At 48.6% G+C, this 25,456-nt stretch overlaps 3 long non-coding RNA genes across 4 annotated transcripts; 1 reads left to right on the top strand and 2 right to left on the bottom strand.

Annotated features, from left to right (window-relative positions):
- Window positions 1-713: 713 nt before the first annotated feature.
- On the bottom strand, window positions 714-2,850 carry LOC140694950 (uncharacterized). Its single transcript, XR_012070605.1, has 2 exons — window positions 1,279-2,850; window positions 714-916 (listed from the first exon to the last, which is right to left on the bottom strand). It is a non-coding gene; the product is annotated as an uncharacterized lncRNA (long non-coding RNA).
- A 988-nt stretch (window positions 2,851-3,838) lies between these two features.
- LOC140694946 (uncharacterized) lies at window positions 3,839-9,831 on the bottom strand. 2 transcript variants are annotated; one of them, XR_012070600.1, is made up of 3 exons: window positions 9,594-9,831; window positions 6,529-7,088; window positions 3,839-3,917 (listed from the first exon to the last, which is right to left on the bottom strand). It is a non-coding gene; the product is annotated as an uncharacterized lncRNA (long non-coding RNA). The 2 variants fall into 2 exon arrangements; XR_012070601.1 differs by lacking the exon at window positions 3,839-3,917 and having other exon boundaries at window positions 6,495-7,088.
- Window positions 9,832-10,051: 220 nt separating this feature from the next.
- On the top strand, window positions 10,052-11,522 carry LOC140694961 (uncharacterized). The gene is made up of 3 exons (XR_012070617.1): window positions 10,052-10,219; window positions 10,544-10,633; window positions 11,293-11,522. It is a non-coding gene; the product is annotated as an uncharacterized lncRNA (long non-coding RNA).
- Window positions 11,523-25,456: the final 13,934 nt, after the last annotated feature.

The raw sequence follows: 25,456 nt of genomic DNA, 5'->3' as shown, positions 1-25,456 counted from the left end.
ATTCACTAAAAAATTTGTATAGCTATAGTTATTTTAATGCTCTTGTCCTTTTACCTTTACACCAGGGTTATGTGATTAGCACACCACCATATTAGAATATTAGAGAATTGTAAATTTGGCTATATGCTTATTTTTTTATCACTGTTACTAACTAGCATCCTTTCATTTCAGCTTCCTGAAAGAAATTCCTTTAGAAATTCCTGAAGAATTCTTTTAGCATTTATTTATAGCATTTTCAGAGTTCTTTATATATTCTATATACAAGCCCCTTTCAGATACAAGATTTGCAAACATTTTCTTCCATTCTGTGGGTCATCTGTTTTTTATGGTATCCTTTGAAGAACAAGAGTACTTAATTTTGAAAAATGCCCAGTCTATTTTTCCTTTTGTGGCTTGTGATTTTGGTTCTAAGGTATGCAACTAAGTGGAAATAGCAATATATGGAGATTTATGTAACAATCTAGTTTTCTGAAAAAGGATGGATGAGAATATATATTTGTTTGCCTGTGTATGCACAAATTGGTAAGTTATATAGGAAACTGAAAAGAGCAGTTGTCTTTGGTTGGGGAGAACTGCAGGGATTGGAGTCATGGGTGGGAAGGAGACTTTATGCCATTTTATTTTTTCATGTGAAATTTAAAAATTTTCAAAATGCAATGATTAAGAGTAAACCTAGAATTCTAACACTCACACTGATTAAAATAAACATGGACTCAAAAAGGCAAGAAAATTTTAAAGACAGTATATGTATATGGCAGAGAACATTCAAATAAAAAGAGCATGGAGTGAAAATGGGTCCCTTACTCCTGAGTCCTAGTCCTTCAGATGTCACCACTCTTCCCAGTGTCTGGTGTAGCCCACCAGAAATATTCAGTGAGTATACACATGTGTGTACAGGTACAAACATATACCATTCCTGTTAAAAAAAAAAAAGAAGACTAAAAACACTGTCCTGAAACATGCTTTTTACTTAATAGATCTTGGAGATTGTTCTATAGTGATGTAGAATCTGCATCAATAATTACAGGTCTACTTTATTTTTAAACAGGCTAGTTTTATAAATGTCATCTAACTAGTCCTTGCTAATGAATTTTAAGGTTGTTTCTACTCTATTTTTACTACAATACTGCAGTGAATTTCCTTATACATATATATTTGCACAGGTGTACAATGTATATGTGATGAATGTGTGTAAATACTGTGCAATTGTGGGGTTAAGGATATATATGCTTTTAACATTTTCGTGTATTTTCTAATAGAACTCTATAATCAACTTACCAAAAATACCCTTTGAGGATTGTGCCTGGAAACATTTCTTGGAAGGCAAATCTAGTGCTGATGGACTCCCTCAGCTTTTGTTTGTGTGGGAAATTCTCTCTCCTTCATTTCTAACGGACAGCTTTGTCAGGCAGAATGTTCTTGGTTGGCCATTTTCTCTCGGCACTTTGAAACTACCATTCTGCTCTCTCCTGGCCTGTGAAGTTTCTGCTGAGGAGTCTGCTAGTTACAGTATAGGGGTTCCCCTGTAATTCACAAACTTCTTTTCTCTTGCTGCTTTTAAGATTCTTTGTCTTTGATTTCTGATAGTTTTATTACAGCGTATTTTGAAGAAGATCTCTTTGAATGATAGATGAACTTGGATATCCAAATTTGTCCTCAGATTTGGGAATTTCTCAGCCATTATTTCTTTAAATAAGCTTTCTGCCCCCTTCTCCCTCTGGAATGCTAATACTTTGCAAGTTGTTTCTTTTGATTGTATCCCATAGGTCTTATAGGCTTTCATCATTCTTTTTTGTTTTCCTGACTGAATAATCTCAAAGTTCCCATCTTCTACCTCATAGATTCTTTATTCTGTGTGATCAGTTCTGATAGGAATGCTATTATATTCTTCACCTCATTTTATTTTTCTACTTCAGAATTTCTGGTCCTTAATATCTCTGTTAAACTGCTCATTTTGTTCATGTATTTTCCTGATTTCATCAAATTGTCTTTGTGTATTCCTATAGCTCACGGAGTTTCCGTTGATCGCCAGGTCATCCAAATCTGGGTGACAGTTGGGTTTCCTCAGGGGCACCCAATTCACAGTGGGTGATCAACACGTTAAAAACACTTATTTAAATTCTTTATCAGGTAAATCACAGCTCTCCATGACTTTGGGATCATTTACTAGAAGATTATCATAATCCTGTGGTCATATTTCCTTGATGTTTTGCTTTGTTGTCTTTGTATCTGAAGTAGCAGTCACCTCCTCTAGTGTTTACTAACTGCTTCAGGAGAGAAGTAATTTTAGTAAGCCCGGCTAGAGATTCTGAGGCTTTCTCAGATCGGTTATGGATAAGCCTGCTCCACACTTCTTGCTGTCTTGTGGTATGCCTTCTCTTGATTCGGCAATGCAGAAGGCTGGGTGCTGACACCCTCCCTTCCACCTCCCAAAAAGTGGGGCTAAAGCTTACGCTGTGGTCTCTCCCTGTCCTGTAGATTCAGGCTGGCTTTGTTTGCAATGCTCACTAGCCAGCTGCCAAAGCTTCCTCTCGATGCTGTCAGGAGCACATAGAGGAGCCAGCCACAGGGTGTGGGGGGGTGTTGTGTAGGTGAGGCATTGCTGGTTCCATGGGCCAGTCAGGAGATCTACCGGTAAAGTGTCCCCAGTGGTGTGGGGCTAGCTTCTTGATGGGACCATAACAGTAGGCTCTGTGACCCTTCAATGCCCTCCAAAGGTTCTGTCTGCTGCTGTTCTAGCAACTTCCACCCTCTGGTCATGCAGCTCATGATTCAGTAGTCTGGATGAGAAAAAGGGGTCTCTTTGGCAGCATCCAATATAGTTGAAAAAGCTTGGTACTCAGTCTTTCCTTCCCCTCCAGGAGAAATCACAGGTTGAAGTCTCTCTTGATACTGAACTGTGCCACCTTAGGGGAGGGGTGATGAGAGTAAAATCAAACTGCTCCTCTTCAAAGCATCTGAACTCATTAAATTTTATTGCTTCAATGGCACGCTGAAAATTCTCCACTGGAAACCCAGACTTTCACAAAAGCCTTCTTGTCCATGGTGACTATCTAAGATAAAACTTTCCAGGGGTTTCCAGAGTGTAGCTGAGTGGGACTGGAGCTGGTTCACAGACCACTGCAGGGTCCAAGCAGGGACCTAGGTCTGTATGTCTATTACCCAATGCCCAGGTGGATGAGATTCCTACCAGATTGCTTGGTACATGGTGTTGGCTCACAAAGCTCCCACAAAGGCATTTTTGTCTGTAAGTGGATGCCAAATTGTTGGGGGTGGGGGACACAAATGAGGGATGGCTTACTCAGCCATGTTGATGTTACTTCTGAAGTTGGTTGTCTTTGAGGATAAATGGATGGCTGGGGCGAAATGAGTATTCAGTAGTCTCTTCTTAGTGATCAGATTTCCTTGCTTTGCCCTCTTTCTTTAGGTACAATTCTTTTCAGTTCTGAAGGCTAGAAGTTCAAAATCAAGGTATTGGCAAGTTTGATTTTTTTTCCTGAGGGCCTAAAGGGAGAGGATCTGTTCTAGGCATCTCTCTGGCTTGCAGATGGTCGCCCTGTTGCTTCCTCTGCATATGCTTTTCACTCTGAGTACTTGAAATTCCACATATTCTTAAAGCTAGTGAACAAATGTTGGTATTCCACATCGTGGCATTAGTTTCAAGATATTAATTCTTTCAGCCATTGGAATCAGAGTGAACAAAAATGAATGAAATCATAGCCAGCTAACAAGGCTTTCACAAGTGCCATAAAGGTTTGAATTCAAAGACCAAGACAATTAAAGATAAAGTGTTGACTCTTTTGGGCACTTGCTAACAGCCTCAACGGCTTCCTCCAGGCCTCTGACAACCCCAGCCACTGTGTTCCCGGTCTATTCCTTCCCCTGGGCTAAAGCTGCTCAGGCTCCGAACCTGCGCCCTGCAAAATATAGTAAAGAAAGAACATTGTGAACATTCACTACTTTGCAAGTGATCTTTCTCTCTGTGCTTCAAACACATGAGCAGGTCCATTCACTGTGGTTTACAGTCTTTTGGTGACACTTCCCGGGTGTGGGACTGGCAGTGCTGTAACCCGGGTCTGTGCCACTCTTCCTCACAGTTGTCTTCCTCATCAAAGGACCTCTGACACTCAGCACAGATCCTGGCCCTCAAGAGGTTCTGCATGACTCTTGACTCAATAAACAGGGTAGTAAATTAAGACAGAATTTTCCCTATGCCACTTGAGAATATAAGCTAAATTAATTAGGGGAAAGGTAGAGTGTGGCAAGTTGAATATTTCTCTCTCCTATAAATAAGAACGCTAGAAGACAAACATCGTCTTTTCAATAATAACCACAATAAAAAACCAGAAACACCACGATAAAAGTATTGTTCTGGCAAAACAGAAGTTTGCATGCGTATATATCCACATAGTTCATTTGAGAACCTCAGGGCTCTTTATTTCTGTTACAGCTAGACACAAAATGCTCAGATATATAAAACAAATGATAACAAACTGTAAACACTTACAAAGGTGAAAATATAAAGAAATGAAGATGATGGATTTATGTTTGCAAACAATTTTACTTTGAATCTGTCTGGTGTGAAAACCTACCAGTTTATCAAAATTTGTATGTGATACAACTGTACGTTAGAATTACAGTGGACAAAATGCATGAGATCCCAATCATCAATACCCTACAGCAATTAATGATTATAATTAAAACTAATATGACCTCCAACTATTTTCCTAAGCACTGCTGTTATGATTTTCTATTTAAAATTTTCATTTTGGGGAACAAAACTGACCTTTATTCTCTTTCTTGAAAAAGTATGAACATTAATTAAATCTTCAATCTCAAATTTTAAAACTTAGAGCTCTTTAAGTATTTCTGCTAGTCTTTGACTATTTTTGGTACATTGCAAACTTTAGGAATACCTTGATCAATGTGACTTAAGGTCATTTTTTTTTTTGGTCTGGATAGTGCTCATGCTTTTTGTCTTTATACCAAAGCAGTAAGGCAAGAAAACTTTTCCTTTTTCGTATCACATAAACAGAGAATATCTATTCATTTGAAAATTCAGGGACTAGGAGCAGTGCAGATAATCCTACCCACAGGAAATTAAGGCTGCTGTGAGTTTCCTTTCTATTTAAACCATAACATAAGATGAGCAGTGTCACTGCCTATAAATGTTGTTTATAAGCATTTGGGCTTAAGTCACAGGAGATAAATATTGCCATTTCTGTTTGTATTTATTTATTTATTTATTTATTTATTTATTTATTCTGTTTGTATGTTAATAAGACACCGTTTTCACAATTACCTTTGATAAGTTTAAAGGTGAAGTCAGAAAACACTACACGAAGCTGAAGCTGGATGACTTTGCTACAAGGAAATAATGGTTGAGGGAACAAGAATGGTTTTCCAGTGTCTGGCACTGTGCCCCTAGCTCTGCAGAGACATGCAGGCCACACTCCAGCCAGCATGGCACAGGTGTGGGCACCTTCCCTGCTCCAAAGGGCCTGACCTGCTATTGCCAAAGGCCCAATGCACAGCTGTGCATGAACCACCAGGTGCCAGTTAGAGTATATCCTGTTTGCTGAAGTGTATCAGTCTTTTCTGAGGCAAGCCTTTCTAGATATGTGAAAGAGAAAAATCACAGCCTAGTCTTACTGTAAGAGTTCCCAAAATCATTTCCTAATATGAACATGAACTCGGCTTTGCAGTACGCATCCATCAGCGTTAGCACCATATTTAAGCCTGAATTGAGGTAAAGATAAACTCTCAGACTTTGGGTAGAAATTACAGCAGCAATTTTGAATGGGGTGTTAACATCGGTATTCTTTCTGATCATTAAAATAAGTTGTTTGAAAACTACTTGATCCCAGGTATACATGCCCAAGTATATATTGAAACTGATAAATTATAAAGCTGGGTGTATGAGCTTTTTAGCCAGAAATGTAGCAAAGCAGAATTCACATTTCTGGAGTTCAAAAAATGTTATTATTGGCTTGATGAAGATTTTGTAAAAACACTGTGAGCCAATATCACAAGGCTGGCTGATCAAATGGCAATGCCTGAGACTGTTTCTCAGAGCACAGTCAAGTTTCCTGTGAATGCCACCCAGTCAACACCAGTTCCTGCACGAATCATCCCCTGCTTGTTGCTCATTAATAAGAAGGTAAGTAGGTTTTCTTTTCCCCAGTTATTTGAATTTATGTAGAAAAACTTCCCTGAAACTTGTACTTAACATTTGTATAAAGGAACAGGGAGGAAAGACCCTAAAACTTAGTTAAAATTTTGAAGGGGTAAGAGTGAAAGGATAACTGGACTAAACAAGGGAATTCTCTACTTAGTTCCTGTAAACTGATAAGGTGAAACAACGTATAAAATAAAAAACTAGGAAAAACTTTACAAATTGCTTTTCCCTCCCTTTAATAGTACTTAACATATAAGAGAAATAATAAATCTTAAATATAGCTTTTGGGGGCATAACACAAACTAATTTTTCAAAGAACAATTACGATTATTTATTAAATAAAATAGAACCTTGGAGTTTGAGCAACAGTGGAATTCCATCTCTAGTCACAGCTGGTCTTGGTGCGCAGGCAGGGGCACTGAGACCAGTGCTGACTGCTCAGGCAGAAGCTTCTCACTCAGTTTGACCAATATTCCTCAATATTCATCAAAAACACTCATCAGCAGTATTTTCATCTGACTCTGAGATTTAGATGAAGATACAAGTAACTTCCCTGCAGACAAAGAAACATTTTAGGGAAACAGTACAAGGTTTGTTCGTAACCTCAGTATTCAGCTGAAGACTGCAGATCATTCTTCACAAAACCCATGTAAACAGTCATTCTTCTTTATAAATCTGCTGGTGCTAACTGCACCTAACTGCTAATAGACATGGAGGTACAGCTTTGCTAAGTTTGCAAGAATGCTAGTTAATATATAAGAACTCTCAGTTCCCTATCGGTCAGTTCATTCACTTCCATGATCTTCTCTAAGTGTTCCATGCATCGACCATGGTCCTACAAAAAGTAAGGGACTCTCATATTTTCAGTAACTGCCAATCCTTTTAAGCGATCCACGTCTTCTTAAGAGACCTGAAAAAAGGAAGGTGGGTTACTCTTTAAATGCAACTGGGGCTGAGCCCCCTCTGTGCCCACCTGCACCTTCTTCTAAAAAATCCCACTATGAATCCCCTCCAGCACCCAACCTAGACTTCCATTCCCCTGGAGTGATTTGTGTTTCGTTTTTCTTCACTTTCCTCTGTTTGTTTCATATCGGTTATGGCATCCTTTATTTTGCCTTTTTAAGATACTTTTAATAAAATATAGACTTTGTCCCTTTGAAATTGTGCAATTCAGGAGCACTAGGTGCCTTCACGATGCCGTGCGACCATCACTACCACGCAGGCTCACACCATTCCTTTCTTCAAAGCAAAACCCTGGATCCAGAGCACGCACTCCCCACCACCACCCCAGCCCCTGACAGCCCAGAGTCCTCTTCCCCTCTGGGTGTCTTTACCTCTCCTGGGTGTTCCCTGTCAATGAAGCCACAGGAAAGGTGGCTTTGCATGCCTGCCCTTGTGGCTTAAGTGGGGGCTGGAGATGTTTTCTTTTGTTTTCACTTGAAATCGCATTTTGATCATTTGAAAGGGAAATCCAGGTGGGCTAAAGATGTCATGTGCAAAATGAAGCCCTTTCAGTAACTGTGCATAACCTCAGGAGAGGTACTGCTCTTCCCCCTGTCACACCAAAGCCACAAGACAGAAGGGAGATGCTTAGCTCTTCCTGGGGAAAAAACAAAACCTAGCAAATCAAGAAACCAGCAAAAGCCCAGAAATATAGCCAGAAAGACACTCCACGACCCGTAAGATGCGTTCCTCAGAACCCAACGTTGGAGAAAGGCTACACATCCCTGGGGTCCAAAAACCTCTCGAAACCCAGTGCTCTAAACAAACACAACACACACGGGCAGTTCCAACGAGAGGCACAGCAGATGGCCAGTGTGCCTTAGAGGTGCTCGACCTCTCGGGGGAGGACACAGGCAGATGGACACACTGTGGAGACAGCACTGGTCACCATGACGCTGGCAGGTCTTTAGCCTGGTGACAGCCAGCCCTGGTGACAACGTGAGGAGGCAGAGGCCCCAGCAGATCCCCCGGAGGGACGAGAGAACAGACACTCCTCTCCAGGGAAACAGTGTGCAGGACACATCAAAGGGCCACAGGCGCAGCAGCCCTTCCCCGGCAGTGCCGATCCTTAGAGCTGACCCCACCAAAGTGCTCACACAACTTGCAAAGAAGTTTTACTTCAGCAACATGAAAAGAATCAGTATGTCATCAAGACATTTTCAGAAGTGACCTGCCCTGGGCCCTAATGATACAAACACGTAAATACACAGATATGCACATGCATCCAGGAAAAGAGACAGAGAGACTGAAACACAGACAGGCAGAGGGAGAGAGAAACAAAGAGAGAGAGAGACAAGACAGGCGCTGAGAGACACAGAGGGGTAGAAGGAACAGCGAAGCTGGGAACAAGCGGAAGTCACGCCCATTTTCAAAGCAAATATACTGAGGATGAAAAGCTTATTTCATTTATTCCAGAAAGAAAGCTACTCATAGGCTATCTTTATTTCAGAAACTAATTCTCTCCTGGTCATTTATTGCGATGATATATTGAATGGATAATAGACATGTTCCATTCAACATATACACATTTATATGCAACAAAATATATATTATACATAAATATATATATTTACATGCTCAATTTTATATTTTATAAAAGCAACCTGAAAGAATTTGAAGGGCAGAGTATACAGTTGTACAAAAAGCCACCTTTCAGAACACATTAGGCGATGTCTTTCCTATTTCTCTGTAACTCCTATGCTAGCCAAACGAGCCGCTAAGCAGCCTAAAGATCTGCAATGAAGGGTGCCTCTCTTTGCAACTTTTATGCTTTTCATGTCCACAGCATAATCGGTGATAGGAAGAAACCGATTGTTTTGCCCTTGGACCTAAATGTCACTATGCATTTGGTTGGCTTAGACTTTCCAAAGGATAAAATCATCCCTTTGTCACGTCAAAGAAAGTACCAGAAAACAAAATTGTCAAAGGAGAGTTATAATTTCCTATAATGGAAAAAGAACCTACCTTGTGAGAATGGAAGATTTCCAAATTATAAAGGAGTCAGATCAGTTGGGCAGGAGCGGGAGGCAAGGGCACCAGCCCGCTCTGGCCAGGCAGGCTGCGGGCGACTCTGAGAGTCCAGGCGCGGGGCGGGCTTGGCGGCGGCCCGAGCTCCACGGAGGCTTCCGCGCCCGTCAGCAGAGCGCCCAAGCGGAGGGGGCACAGCTTTGGGGCCAGGGGAGGGATAGGGAGCAACATAGGCTCCAGGGTGCTCAGGGTTGGGAGCGACAAGGGTTCCGGGGTGCTCCCTGCGCCCCCAGCCGTGGCCCCCGGCGCCCAGACTGCCGGCGACCGCCTTCCCCGCCCCGCAGAGGCCCGGGGGCCTCCCTCCGTACGCGGGGACCCGGGGCGGCAACCACCGCATCCTCCCTCCTTCCGGCGCCCCGCGCCCCGCCGCCGTCGCCGTACTCACCTCAAGGGCGCAAACGGCACAGCCGGCCGTCGGCCTCGTTCCCGCCGAAGCGTCTCGCTGCGGTACTCCCTGCGTGGGCGGGCTGTTCCCCGGCGGTCGCAGGGGGTTCCGGGGTGGGGGAGCGGGGAGCAACGAACAGAAGCGCAGCCTGCTGGCATTTTCCACAGGCCGGCGCCACCGCAGCCGCCTTGGGTCCGCACAGCCCCTGCCGGCCGCAGCTCTTGCTGTCCCGCGGAGCCGACAAGCCTTCGCGGACAGAGGATGGAGCCGCGGCGAGAGACGGAGTTCGGGCGGCGGTGTGCGCAGACTCTTTCCTGTGGGGATTGCGCGCATGCTCAGCAGCGGGGAGGGACCCGCGGCCGTTGCGTGGGGGCCGGCCCCGCCCAGGGGCGCTGGTCCGGCTCAGCCAATCGGGAGCGCCGGGTACCTCGGTGCGGGCGCTTTGAATGCTTCGTGGGCCGCGTGAGGCAGCGGCAGGGTGGCCACGCCGCTGCCGTTTTAGGAGATCTTTTGAGATCGGGAGAGGAACCCGCCCCTCATGCTTTCGCTGGAGCCCCACACTCGCCCGGCCGCGGGACTGGCGAAAAAAAAAAGCAGCTGGGAAAGTAAAACAACACTGACTTCAGGTAACAGTTACCTCTTTGGATGGAAGGAAGGGAATGGGATAAAGGAAAGGTGAAAAAGAAACTTCAAGCATTTGCATATTATTTGATTTCTTAAAAGAAAGATTTTTAAATGCTAACATTTTGCCAGAATGCTTAAATTTTTTAAAGAAATAAAATGTTAATATGTAATTTTGTTACAAAAATACCCCAAATATATTCATGCATATGCACACAGATATGCATATTTTATATCTTAATGTAAAAAACTTTAGTCAATGAATAAAATTATAGAAATTTTCTTTATCATTGAACTTTATTCTTTTCCTTAACTTACGGTTATTTCAGGTACTTCAGGGCTCCAGAGCCTGCCAGGAGATGCACATATCCAAGAAGGCCAGTCCCCAGCAGGGAAGCAGGATGGAACCCCAGGTGCAGGTAGGTCAAGGGAGGATGGGGATGCTGGGGATGGTCAAAGGCAGGCAGCGAGGCTCGAGGTCAGGCAATGGGGAGGGAAGCATCGGGGTCTATGTGGGGCACAGGTAGGCCAAGGCAGGATTGAATGAGGGGCGCTGTGCGGGACCAAAGTAGGAAGGGAGGGGAGGGGTGCTTCAGGAGCCAGGGTCGGGGTATCTCCCCCTACCTCCTGCCACCTCCCAGAGCAGCAGCTGAATCCCTCCTGAGCTCCCTGTCAGACAGGCCCAGCTTTGGTATCTGCATCCTTGCCCCAAGTTGCTGCACTGCTCCTCTCATCTGGATCCCCCTGCCCGCTTTTCTTCCCCGCCAGTGACCTGTGCTCAAAGGCCCCGCTGGCTGGGACACCAGACCCAGTGCACCGTCCAAGGGACACCAGGGGGATTCCCTTGTTCTGTGAGCCAGTGTTATCCAGGTGGACAGTTTTCTCTGCCTCTCCTCCCAATGTGTAAGGCCTTCTCTCTAGGTGCTAAGGCCCTACACATTGACCTGTTTGGGTTTGTTTCTCGGCCTCCAATTTTACCCTGTCAGATGACTGTCCATAAGTTTATAAGAAGCCTTAACACCTCGGAGGGCAATGTACACTTCTTGTTCTTGTTCCATTTTATCTTGGCTCTTCTTAGAATTCCTCATCCCCCACCCCTGATGTCCAAGTCCTTGGCTGACCTGAAGCAAGAATCCTGGTGCTCGATACCTGACCAAGCTCCTCTTGGTACCTCTCCATCCACAGAGCCGCATACTCTGCCCGGTGGCCAAGAACCCTCAGATGTCTTTGCTGTATCTGGAGTGGAGTCCGATCTCTCTCCCTTTTGGCACTAGCCTTGAATAAATTCTTTCCTACCATTTTTAACAAGTGTCCGGTGAATACTTTCTCCTCACCAGCAGCACCGTGGAGCCTGCCGCATGGCGGTCACAGCTCAAGCACACCCAGGCTTACACCCTCAGTTACTAGGTTCCCCCCACAAGCCCGCATGACACAGAACCTGAAAAAAGTCTGAGCGCTTCCAGAGCATGGAACCCGCGCACCCCACCTTTCCTCCTGTGCGATCTCCTGGGGTCTCATCCTGCGCCTCCCTCTGTCCACGGCTTCCCAGTGGTCCAGGCTCCCCACTGGCAGTTCTCAGGTCTCCATGGTGACCGCGCTCCTTTCCTGACCATGCTTCACACCACCCCACAGGGTCATCAGGCAGGAAGCTTTGGAAGGTCCAGGGCAGGGATACAACTTAACCTGTTCTCAAGGGGGACAGAGGCACCCACTGACTTTCTCTGAGGATGCAGGAGATTTAGCATCTGCCACAATTAGAGCCCACACTCCACTCTGGGCTGGGATGGGTTTTTTTCCCTAAATCACAATGACAGCCATCACTCACTCTACTAAATGCTGTTCCCAGCAGCCCTGGATTGTGCTGTTTCACCGAGGCCTCTGCCTGGAGGTGGCTATCCCCATCTGCCCAAAGGGCCCAGGACTCCCTAGGTCTGCATGGGGCACAGACCAACAGTGAGGCTGGACCCTAACTTCCATATTTCATTTCAGTCAGGCAAGTTTTTTTCCTATTGTTTTATAAAAGATTAAAATAGCGGGAAGACACTGGTTAGAGAGACTAGTCATGAGGAATTACAAATAATTCAACTCTTCTTCCCTGGAATCTCACATTTAGGTGCAAAAATTGAGCACCAAAGTATGCCCATCCACTGCTCCCACCTGTCACGAGATGGGGCTGCTCATCAGAAGGGGAGCAGACCCCACGCCAGGGCCCCGAAGGAGGACAGGGTGACTGCATTGTAGAAAATGACAGGGTACATGAAACACACAGGAGTGTCTTTAAAACATGCACACACTGATCTGTTTTTCAATTAAATTGGCCACGGAGTTTAGTCAAGCAATTTTTTTCCTTTATTTTTGTTAAATACAACTCCAGAAAGTATAGTGCAAACACTCAGTAGAAAAGTTGCAATTAAGAAATGTACATTCACATTTAACATTTCAGTCCATTCACTTTGTTTCTAAATAAAAATAGGACAAATTATTCAATGACTTGTCTCAATTTAACAATCTTGGAAAAGACTGGAAGGTGCTCTACAGTGTCCAGTGGACGTAAAAATAGACCCGTATTGATTATACAAATCTATCATGAAAAGTTACCCAGTGATATTGAGTTGTTGTCCTGATTCAGACATCTCGTTTCCATGTCTTCAGAAGCGTTCTCAGTGAGCTCTACTGGTGGGAGGATGTGTCACCCGGGCCACTCTGTGCCCAGGAAGGGACACGGAAGGGCTGAAGGGTTCCCACAACCCTTCTCAGTGAGTAAAGAGAACCCAAGAGTGGGCTTTGGGTTTACCTTAAATGAGAGTGGAATCTGCTGCTAAGAGGTGGCCATGATCACCTTACATCATCTCCGCGTGTGCAGGGTGGTGTGCGGTCAGTGTGCACGAGAGATGGGGAGGGTGCCGAGGCCAAGTGGGGGTGCTGCAGGAGGGGTGCGGGAGCCACTGAGGCGTGGGGGCCAGGACCCGCCATGGCGGGACGCTCTGCGGCCAGCCGGCGGACAACCCGTGGTGACCGGGGCCTATCCCTTTGCTCATGCTGCGTGTCTTGGAAACCAAAGGAAGTGACACACAATTAGGAACATCACGGCATGTGATGCTGGATGCAAAGGGCTTGTGCAGCCACGGTTTCGCCAGGGCCAAAGGCAGAACTACAGGCCTCTATGGGACTGATGCCTGGGCGGGGAGTGCCGGTGCTCCAGGCCAGCAGGAGAGATCGTGGTCTATTCATCAGGAGTCCCAGGACGTGGGGGTGATCCCCTGAGACGTGTGCTTTGTGCCCAGGCCTCAGGGGGCGTGGGAGTTGCTGGTGGGAGGCAAGAAACATGTTGTGACTGCTGGTGGGCCCACTGCCCAATGCACATGCCACGGGGAGTGAGAACCCGCGGACTGGACGCTACGTGGCTGTGCCTGCAAGCGGCCCTGCACATGTTTTAAAAGCCCAAGAGGTGGCGAGATCTCCTGGGGGTTGGTCTGGGACTTCCTCGCTGTTTAAACGCCAATTCTTAGTCAACGACTGCCAGCTGTTTTGGAATCCAACCCATCCAAAGTCTGATCTGCCTGGAACCACAGAAGTCAGTGCCTGGGGGAGCCCAGGACACCCGTGCTCCAGCGGCTGCCAACTGCTCACCAACCATCACGATCCCCATCTCGCCTCCCGCACATTTTCAATGAAATCTGTTCTTGTATGTCTTCTCATCCCCAGGAAGAAGCAGTGACCACCTACATCGCTGCACAGCATGACGGGGACACGGGAGGGCTCTGATCAGGCATTGGGGGCTGGGTTGGCTCCACATAAGTGGAGAAGCGTGTGGAGTATGAGGGCATCTGGGGGCCCGCGTTCTCCCCCTGGCTGATGTCAAAGAGGCCTTACGGAAAGAGACAGGACAAGTGTCCTCACTGAGGGAAGAGTCTGTGTTTTCTAAGACGTGCTGGCAGGTGGCGCTGCCGGATACAGTTTTAGGATAGAACGTACGCTAAAATAAGGCAGAGAGTTTTCAGGCCAATGCTGTATGACTTTGCTAGAGATCCATTGTTAAAGCACAGGCAGGGCTCAGCTGACAGTCCATGTGCTGTTCCAATCTCACAGCATGAGGCCTAAATGAGGGTGACTCTGTGCCTGGGCACATCCGGGGATGGGCGGTGAGGCAAACCCGATGCCTGGGGACCTGCCTGGCTGTTCCGTACCAGCGGCCAGGCACCGCCACCTCCGTGCACACTTTAGCTAAGGGCTCCAACAACACCAGCACAACTTTGCTGTTGTCACTGTTAGCTGAGAGATGCTGAACTTGAGTGGCTCCCTGTGTAACTGTGAGGGAGGTGGGCAGGGGCTACCGACTCTTCCCTCCAGAATCCCTGCACCAACACCCACCTGTATCTCTCCCCTCAGGCCTCCACGTATACACAAATCCCAAACACAACAAAATGAAACAAAGGACAAACTACGGAGAATGGGACCAATTCAGTGCCTTGTTGCTGCGGGACTTCAGTATAGGAAAAAATAAAAGAGACTTTCTTCCTCTCTAGCAGATGTTGGAGACAGATGCCCAGGCACAGCTGGGACCTTGGTGGAAGTCAAGGCCACCTCTGTGTCCCAGAGCTGCTGCCCCCTCTCCTCCCAGGGTCAGGATTTATAGGGGAAATCAAGTCATGTCCGTCAGGGAATGCCCTGGGTGTGGCCGTCATTTGTTCATGTTCCAAATTAATTTGTTCTTTATATGCATCCATCTTAATCCCAGGAACAAATAAGTGGTTTTAATTTTGCCTAAGCCATGCCATTCACACACACACCACACACACACTTGCATTAAGCATGACCTCTGGCAGAATAATTTCTTTTTATCTTAGAAAACAGATTTGATATGGAACAGATTATATTTTCAGGGTAATTAAGGAATACAAATGTTTGAGTCGTTAACACAATGTCAAGTCGTGTAAGGAGGTCTAGACCCAATGTAGGACCCTCGAAATTCGGTTTGTTATGAAACAGATGATGGAGGAGACAAATTCCGCTTCACCATCACAGGACCTGCCTCCACAACGTGTGCGCGCACACGAGAGACAAAGGGAAACTCCCCGAATCCTTTCCAAAGCATCCTGTGGCCTCCCAGACGTGAAAGTTCACCAGGCGCTCCCCGTCTGGGGTGCCGGCCCCTGACCACGAGAGGGAAAATCTAGGTCAGATTCCAGTTGCTAGGGCTGGTCCCATGGTCCATGCTGGTCTCACTGGCCACCCTGCTGGCCACGCCAACCCCAGTCCCAGCCACTCGAGTGCCCCCTGCACCCCACGCTCCTACATGCATCCCTATGTTCAGCTGCCCCGCCCACACTGCATCCCTCCCAGGCACAGGGCCTGCCTGTGGCTCTTGCCCATCAGGTCACACAGAATCAAGGGTGCCCTCCCACCACTGAGGGACTGGGCGGTGGTGGACAACTGTCTGTCAGTGCTCCCTGGGGCCAGCTACCCCTGCCTTGGACGGGATTCACTCGAGCTCCTGAGTCCATCCTGGGAAAACTCACAACACTATTCCCCCCACCGCCCACTTTGCCAACCACTGGGCACCTGGCCTGGATATTTCTGGCCACATATGTCACTGGACGATGTGTACTGTGGAATCGGAGCTCTTCAAATCTCTTTGCTGTACCCCAAAGTCAACTTGGAAGCCTGACCCATCACGACCGCCCTCCTGACACCCAGGTGGGGGTCCCCGTCCTACCTGCTGACCTCTGGGCCTGGTGACACAGCTCCCAGCAGACCTTGAACCTCCTGATTTAGACCCACCCACAGCCTCACAGCCTAAGGACTTGTGAAGCCAGATGAAACCCAATGCGCCGTACGGAGAAACGTCACGTCTTTCATCATCCACAGCGGAACCTGGAGTATTACATGAAAATGAGAGGCTGCTAGTGCAAATTCGACTTTCAAAGCAAACCGCAGCAGGGGAGGCGGGATGTTCAGGCCCAGGGACACTGCTGAGGCCGCCAACTGTCAGCTGGCCACAGCTCACCCCTCATTTATTTCACGAAACCAAAGTATTTTGAAACTCATGGTCTCTACGGAGTTTGGATTTTTGGTTTTTGCTTTGTTGCTCTTTTTTTCACCGAAGCCATTACAAAACCAAGGATAAGTCAGTTTCTGGGGAGTTAGTCACACATAACTAATGGGGCTGCATACTGAGAATGACAAGTGTACCAGCAGATCTGTGACCCCTCCCAAGAGAGCTACTCAATACAGGGCACAGTGTGACCTTGCATTTCCTGCGCGGGCGACACACACGGAGGCAGCGGTTTCCTTACAAGTCATGTGTGCGGGTCAGGGGCAGGGCTGGCCACGCGGGGAGTCCAGCAGGATCCCAACTCAGGCGATCACAGAACACACCATGCAGAGGGGTGGGCGCACCCTGGAACCTAGATGGTTCACCCCCTGCCAGGGGGTGAACCTGGACATGGTGACAGGCAAACCCAGCCCTTCCTTCTCGAGAGAGAGGTGAAAGCAGGAATCTAAGCACTCTATCCAGCTCACTCCTGGGACGATGGTGCAGGATTTCTATCAGCTGCAGACAGAGCATCGCGTCTCTGAAGGCTGGCCGGATCCTGCCTGAGCCCAGAGCCCACCCATCAGCCAGGGTTTGGGGGTGTCAGCCCCCATGGTGCCCTGCAATCTGGGGAAACTTGTACACATGGCTTGTCTCTGAATCACCAATCTGCTTTGGACCAGACCTGTCTCTACAGTTTAGAATTAGATATTGCTTCTAGTGACAGAAGATATTGGAAGCCCTGGTGGCTTTGGAGTCAGATAAACATGGCAGGCTCAGGGTGGCTGGGTCTTGGGGTCCACCCTGCAGGACACAGACCCTGGAGTGGACTGGCCCAGGGTCAGGGTACATGGAAGCATTTGGAAGTTCGAGGCTGTCCTCTACTGAGGCACAGGAGGCATGCAAGGGTCTCAAGGGGACACACGGAAGGGGTCGTTCCAAAGGGCAGCAGACTCGCCAAGCAGGGTGTGATGCATTGGGAACCTCACACACCGGCTACGGTGGGCTGTCCACACAGGCGGTCATGCCTGTCTTCATTTTGGTCAGAAGGAAACAGGCAGCACCTGCAAGCGGTGCACTATTTACAGAGCATCCTAAATAACTTAGAGAGACTCCTATTAAGAAGGCGCTAACATTTGGACACGAGTATTGTACAAGGTTAAAAATAACTAAGGCAGTATCATACAGTGTAATCACAAATGAAAAGGAAGTTGTTGACGAAACCCCAAGGAACGTTATGGCCGAACGGGGCCCCTGTGCCCGCAGGAAGCAGGTAGGGTTAGGAACTGCTGATGATGGAGGAGGTGCTGCTCACAAAGGGGAACATCACTGTCTCAGCACAGCCGAGGCCCTGATGGCTTCCCACGGCAGCAGTGACAGCTGGCCACATGTTCCATGGCTTTGCCAACACTCGTAGGGGGTCCCACGGCTCTGCGGACCTGAGGTCCCGACACGGCCAGACTGGACTCTCGCCCAGAGGCCCAGGGTCCATCTCACTCAGGTCGACGTGAATTCAGCGCCCATGGGAGTGGGTTGTGGGAGTGCCAATCACTTCCTCACAGGCTGACGGCTGGGGCGTCCTAACATTAGACTGGCTGTGGCCTCTGAACTTTAAACAGCAGCCTCATGATTTGAATCTTACTGACCACCCCGCCTGCCTCGTCCACTTCTAAGGGGCCACATGGTCACACTGAGCCGACCCACATGGCCCAGGATCCCCTCCCCAGCTTGTGGCCTGAGCTAATGCTCCTCCTGAAGATCCTGCAGCTCCTGCCGCTCCCGCAGCTCCTGCTGCTCCTGACGGTCCCGCAGCTCCTGCTGGTCCTGAAGGTCCCGCAGCTCCCACTGCTTCCGAATGTCCTGAAGATGCTGCAACTGCAGCTGGACCACTGGGTTACGGAGAAACATTTCCGGCATCACCAGCCCGTGGGGCTGAGACCCCTCTGCGCCCACCCACACCTTCTTCTTCAAAATCCCACCATGAATCCCCTCCCGCACTCAACCTTGACTTCCATTCCCCTGAAGTGATTTGTGTTTGGTTTTTCTTCACTTGCCTCTGTTTTTTTCATATTGGTTATGGCATCCTTTCTTTTGCCTTTTTAACTTTCTTTTAATAAAATACAGACTTTGTCCCTCTGAAATTATGCAATTCAGGAGCACTAGGTGCCTTCACGATGCCGTGCGACAATCACTACCATGCAGGCTCACACCATTCCTTTCTTCAAAGTAAAACCCTGGATCCAGAGCATGCACTACCCCCCTCCCCCACCCCACCACCGAGCCCCTGACAGCCCCGAGTCCTCTTCCCCTCTGGGTGTCTTTACCTCTCCTGGCTGTTCCCTGTCAATGAAGCCACAGGAAAGGTGGCTTTGCGTGCCTGCCCACATGGCTCTAGCGGGGGCTGGTGATGTTTTGTTTTGTTTTCACTTGAAATACCATTTTGAATATTTGAAAGGGAAATCCAGGTGGGCTAAAGATGTCATGTACACAATTAAGCCCTTTCGGTAACTCTGTGCATAACCTCGGGTGAGGCACTTCACTTCGCCCTGAGACACCACAGTCACAAGACAGAAGGGAGATGCTTAGCACTTCCTGGGGCAAAAACAAAACCAAGCAAATCAAGAAACCAGCAAAAGCCCAGAAATATAGCCGGAAAGACATTCCACAACCCGCAAGAAGTGTTCCTCAGAACCCAAGTTTGGAGAAAGGCTATACATCCACGGGGTCTAAAAACCTCTCGAAACCCAGTGCTCTAAACAAACACAACACACACAGGCAGTTCCAACTAGAGGCACAGCAGGTGGCCAGTGTGTGTTAGACGTGCTCGACCTCTCGGGGGAGGACACAGGCGGACGGACACACTGTGGAGACAGCACTAGAAACCATGACACTGGCAGGTCTTTAGCCTAGTGAGAGCCAGCCCTGGTGACAACGTGACGAGGCAGAGGCCCCAGCCAATCCATTGGAGGGACGAGAGAACAGACATTCCTCTCCAAGGAAACAGTGCCGCCACCGCCCCGCCCACTCCCCGCCCCCTGACCAACCCGCATCCGCCTCCCTGGAGCAGGCCAACACAGAGAGCTGAACCTCTTGTACCTAGGGAACCAGAGACCGACACCAGGACCGGCCAAGGAGGAGATGGGAGCAAATATATGGGCTGGGAGGGGCAGACCTGCACCCTCACTGCAGCCTCTGACCGCAGAACGCCCACTTCCGGGGAGCAGGTGGACCTGGAAACATGCATGCTGTGAACCTGGGGCAGGAGATGCCGCCCCCAGGCCAGGCCCCTGTAGAGATGGGAGCAAACTGATCGGTTCAGCCTGGTCAGTCCACTGCCTGCTTACGTAACTGTTCCCTGAAATCACCGGAACATCATCCCAGACATGGCTGACAAGGAGACTTAAATCCCGGAAACCTGGGTTGTAGATGCTGCCCAGAGCCCAGGAGAAGGGGAGATGGGAGCAAAATGACCAAGTCGTCGAGGCATTCCTTTGAGCTGCTGTGCTGCCCCTCCTCTGCCCCCAACCTCTTCCCTGGCCCTCACCAAGCCTTCGCCTGGGGGCAGGCGGGCTTCAAATGCTTGAGTCCTGCGAATCTGGGGAAGCGGAGGCCGCCTCCTGGAAAAGCAGCTGCGGACAAGGGAGCAAATCCTCTTGCTGGCCAGTGGCATCCTCGTTCCCCGTCGCCGCCGCCGACCCCAACTCAGACCGCAATCAGCCCCTAGTGATTCTGTGTGTCTGACTTCCAGCCTGACTGCCATCCATTGGAGGATGGGAAGGGCTAGTCTACGAGTGTGTCTGTCTGTTTATGAAACAAAGGGGAAGACGACTAGCATGTCTATCTCCTTGCCTTCATATCTATCTATGTATCTCTCTACTTATCTATCTATCTATCTATCGATCGATCTATCGATCTATCTATCGATCTATCTATCTATCAAGGTGAGGTATAGGAGTAGGCTAGTGTGTCTTTTATTTTTTTGTCTGTTGAAGGAGGAGGTTAGTGTGTCTATCTACCTATCTACCTATTTGAGCAAGCGGATGGGGGCAGTATGTGCGTGTGCGTGTTTGCATGCTGGTCTGTCAATCTATGTATCTGTAAGTAAAGCGGGAGGAGGCTACTGTGTCTATCAGTCGATATATGCATCTAATGGAGGAGGAGAAGGCTAGTATGTCTGTGTGTGTGTCTGTCTATGTATAAGCTATCCATGTATGAACTTATATCTAATCGAGAAGAAGGAGGAGGCCCGTGTGTCTGTCTATCAGTGTGTCAATCTAGCAAGTGTAAGTAGAGGCTTGTGTGTGTATCCATCAATCTCACTATGTATCTAATGGAGGAAGATAAAATTCTATTAAGATTGTGTAAGTATTATCTAATGGAGGAGGAGATTAGTGTGTCTATGAACCTGCGTAATTTATGAACAGGTGGAGGTTAGAGTGTGTGTGTGTGTGTGTGTGTGTGTGTGTGTGTGTGTCTGACTAGGTATGTATCTGTCTACCTATCTAATGGATGAAGAGCAAGAGGTTAGGATATATGGCTGTTTCTAAGTGGAGGAAGAGGCTAGTCTGTCTGACTGTCTGTTTATTTGTATGTGTGTCTGTCTGTCTGTCTGTCTGTCTAACAGCGGAACCCTCCCAGGACTCGAGCGACCTGGAGGGATGCCAATTGCCACCCTGAGGAAGCAGAGGGCGCCCCAGAGCAGGCTGAGGGGGCCACAGGGTGGAAATTCACAGGCTTGCCTGGCCACCACGAGCGCCCATCTTCTGACTTCCCTGTAGCCGCCACCGTCCCGCCCACTCCCTGCCCCTTGACCACACCGCATCCGACTCCCTGTAGCAGGCCAACACAGAGAGCTGAACCTCTTGTACCTAGGGTACCAGAGACCGACCCCAGGACCGGCCATGGAGGAGATGGGAGCAAATACACGGGCTGGGTGGGGCAGCCCCGCCTCCTCACTGCAGCCTCTGACCGCAGAACGCCCACCTCCGGGTGGCAGGTGGACCTGGAAACGTGCCTGCTGTTAACCTGGTGCAGGGGATGCCGCCCCCAGGCCAGGCCCCTGTAGATATGGGAGCAAACTGATTGGCTCATCCTTGTCAGTCCACTGCCCGCTTACGTAACTGTCCCCTGAACTCACCTCACCATCATCCCATGGCCTGGATGACAAGGACACTAAACTCCCGCAAACGTGGTGAGTAGATGCTGCCCAGAGCCTAGGAGAAGGGGAGATGGGAGGAAAATGACCAAATCGCCGAGGAATGCCCCTTAGCTGCTGTGCTGCCCCTCCTCTGCCCCCAACATCCTCCCTGGCCCACACCACGCCTTCGCCCGAGGGCAGGCCGACTTCAAAGGCTTGAGTCCCTCGAATCTGGGGGAGCTGAGGCCGCCCCCAGGCAAGGCAGCTAGGGACAAGGGAGCAAATCCTCTGGCTCTCCAGGGACATCCTAGTTCCCTGTTGCTGCTGCCGACCCCAACCTGGACCGCACCCCACCCCAGTGAGTCTGTGTCTTACTTGCATCCTGACTGCCTATCTATTGGAGGATGGGAGAGGCTAGTCTATGAGTGTGTCTGTCTGTTTATCTAACAGAGGAGAAGATGATTAGCATGTCTATCTCCTTGCCTTCATATCTAGCTATGTATCTCCCTATCTATCTATCTATCTATCTATCTATCTATCTAGGTGAGGCATCGGAGTAGGACAGTGCGTCTTTTATATTTTTGTGTTTTGAAGGAGGAGGTTAGTGTGTCGGTCTACCCATCTACCTGTTTTAGCAAGCAGGGGAGGGCAGTGTATGTGCGTGTGCGTGTTTGCGTGCGGGTCTGTCAATCTTTGTATCTGTAAGTTAAGGGGGAGGAAGCTACTATGTTTATCAGTCGATATATGCATCTAATGGAGGAGTAGAGGGCTAGTATGTGTGTGTGTGTGTGTCTGTCTATATATAAGATATCCATGTATGAACTTATACCTAATTGAGATGAAGGAGGAGGCCCATGTGTCTGGCTATCAGTGTGTCAATCTAGCAAGTGTAGGTAGAGGCTTGTGTGTGTATCCATCAACCTCACTGACTATGTATCTAATGGAGGAAGATAAAAAGTCTATTAAGTTTGTCTAAGTATTATCTAATGGAGGAGGAGATTAGTGTGTCTATGTACCTGCATAATTTATGACCAGGCGGAGGCTAGATTGTGTGTGTGTGTGTTTGTGTGTGTGTGTGTCTGTGTGTGTGTCTGACTAGGTATGTATCTGTCTACCTATCTAATGGATGAAGAGCAGGAGGTTAGGATATATGGGTGTTTCTAAATGGAGGAAGAGTCTAGTCTGTCTGTCTGTCTATTTATTTGTCTGTCTGTCTGTCTTTCTGTCTAACAGAAGAAACCTCCCAAGACTCAACCGACCTGGAGGGATGCCAATTGCCACCCTGAGGCATCAGAGGTCGCCCCCAGAGCATGCTGTTGGGGCACTGGGTGGAAATCCACAAGCTTGCCTTGGCAGCCGGCGCCCCCTGCATCCGCCCCCTGAACACCCGGCGCCCGCCTTCCGGGAGCAGGACTACCCGGAGATGTGCACCTCCTGTACCGAGCATAGCAGAGACTGACCGCAGGACCGACCAAGGGGGAGATGGGAGCAAATACACGGGCTCTGTGGGGCAGCCTCGCCTCCTCACCACAGCCCTTGACGGCACCGCGCCCGCCTCCTGGGCCAGGCTGACATGCGAACAAGCATGCTGTGAACCTGGGGCAGGAGAGGCCGCCCCCAGGCCAGGCCTTTGTGGAGATGGGTGCAAACTGATCGGCTCATCTAAGGCAGTCTGCTCCCCACGACGTCCGTTTACCCTGAACTCACCTCGTCAGCCTCCCACGACCCGGCTGACATGGAGAATTAAATCTCGCACATCTGGGGTCGTAGATCCTGCCCTGAGGTCAGGAGAGGGGCAGATGGGAGGAAAATGAGCAAGTCGGTGAGGCATCCCCCTTAGCTCCTTTGCCGCCTCTTGTCTGCCCCCGACCTCCCCACGCCTGCTCCCAGGAACAGGCTGCCTTCAAAGGCTTGAGTCCTGCAAGCTTGATGGAGTGGAGGCCACCACCAGGCAAGGCAGCTAGGGACATGTGAGAAAATCCTCTGGCTCACCAGGGGCATCCGTATCCCCGGTCGCCGCCTCCGACCCCGACCCAGACCGCACCCCACCTCTAGTATGTCTGTCTGTCTGACTGTCTGCCTGCCTCCTTATCTACTGGAGGTGGGGAGAGGCTGCTCTATGTGGGTGTCTGTCTGTTTATCTAACGGAGGAGAAGACGAGTAGTATGTGTCTATCTTTCCCCACCGATCTATCTATCTATCTATCTACCTATCTGTCTATTTATCAATGTAGTGGAGGCATAGGAGCCGTCTAGTGTGTCTTTTTCTCTGTCTGTCTGTCTGTCAGTTGGTAGAGGACATTAGTGTGTCTATCTACCTACCTTCTTAATTGAGGAGTAGGAGGAGGCTAGTGTGTGTGTGTGTGTGTGTTGTGTGTGTGTGTCTGTCTATGTATGTAACTGTCTAATGGATGAGGAGGAGTAATTTAGGATATATGTCTGTTTCCAAATGGAGGAAGAGGGTAGAGTTTCTGTCTATTTATCTGTCTGTCTGTCTGTCCAATGGAGGAATCCTCCCAGGACTCGACCGATCTGGAGGGATGCCAATTGCCACCCTGAGGCAGCAGAGGGCGCCCCAGAGCACGCTGAGGGGGCCACTGGGTGGAAATTCACAGGCTTGCCTGGCCACCCCGAGCCCCCAGCTTCTGCCTTCCCTGTAGCTGCCACCGCCCCGCCCCCTCCCCGCCCCCTGACCACCCCGCATCCGTCTCCCGGGAGCAGGTCAACACAGAGAACTGAACCTCTTGTACCTAGGGTACCAGAGACCGACCCCAGGACCGGCCAAGGAGGAGATGGGAGCAAATACTCGTGCTTGGTGGGGCAGCCCTGCCTCCTCACTGCAGCTTCAGGGGGGAATTCTGACCTTGAGGCTTGCATATTGTGAATCTGGGGCTGGAGAATTCGCTCCCAGGCCAGGCCGTTGTGGAGATGGGAGCAAATTCCCCACCTCACCTGGGCAGACCCCTTGCTCCCTGCGCTACTGGCTGTTTTTGATTTTGTACATTATTAATAGTTTCTATGGGTCAAGTATCCAGGCATTGCTTAGAGTCCTGCTTCAGGGTTTGTCATAAGTTTGTAAGTAAGGCGTCATTTAGGGCTGGGGTCTTGTGTGAGCACTCAACTTGGGACGTATACATCTCCAAGCTGACATCAGTGTTGACAGAGTTTAATTCCTCTAGGCCTGTTGGACTGAGGGCCCAAAACAGCTTCTGGCTTTGTCAAAGTGTGCAAGTCAAGAATGCATTAGAATGTTTTATAGTGAGATGGAACACACGGTTTTATGATATACAATCATGAAAGTGATAACCTCTCCCTTTTGCCATAGGCTATGGATTATGTCCCACCCACACTCATAAAGTCAAGGCGTTACACCAATTCATGAATGTCAGAAGGCAAGAGTAATTGGTGGTTATTTTTAAACTTGTAACTACAACTGCCCTTCCCACCTGTGTTTCTCCCACATCTGGGTTAGGAACTACCTTTGTATGCGTTAAACTCACCCAGTTATTGGGTATATCAATCACATTATAATTATACATATTTCTTCCTGCTAGCATATAAACTCCATGAGGACAGAAATAGTCTATCTCATTTCTTTATGTTACTTCACGTAAATAAACTTTTATTGACTGTTTATTTGTTCCTTTGAATAGGAATCATTTATCTCTATTTTCAGTGCTTAGTACATTAGCTATTACATGGTAGACATTCAACTCAGGTTTGTCAAAAGACTGCTTAGAAAAAAAGAATTTCACTGTAAATTTAACATTCAGAGTCACTCTTTAAAATAGCAGCAACCAGGGCTACAAATCTCCACATGTAAAGATAATAGCACAGACAGCATTAGACTGCAGGGGCTGAAAGGGACTTCCCGAAGAACAAGAGCTGTTCTGTGAACCCCACGTCTCCTGCTTCTCTGCTACAGCTGCGCAGATTCTGGATTATGGCGAGGGAAGTTGTACACTTCAAACCCCGGGCTTAACTTCTCAGTATAGACCAAGGCCAAGCAGCCATGCCCCGTGAAGCAGAAACCAAAGCCATTGCTGGCATTCTGCTCTCCATTCCCTCCCAT

Source organism: Vicugna pacos, unplaced genomic scaffold, assembly GCF_048564905.1.
Source record: "Vicugna pacos unplaced genomic scaffold, VicPac4 scaffold_113, whole genome shotgun sequence".
In the NCBI taxonomy this organism is placed as follows: Eukaryota; Metazoa; Chordata; class Mammalia; order Artiodactyla; family Camelidae; genus Vicugna; species Vicugna pacos.
Note: the sequence above shows the minus strand (reverse complement) of the source record. Positions and strands in the feature narration are given on the sequence as shown.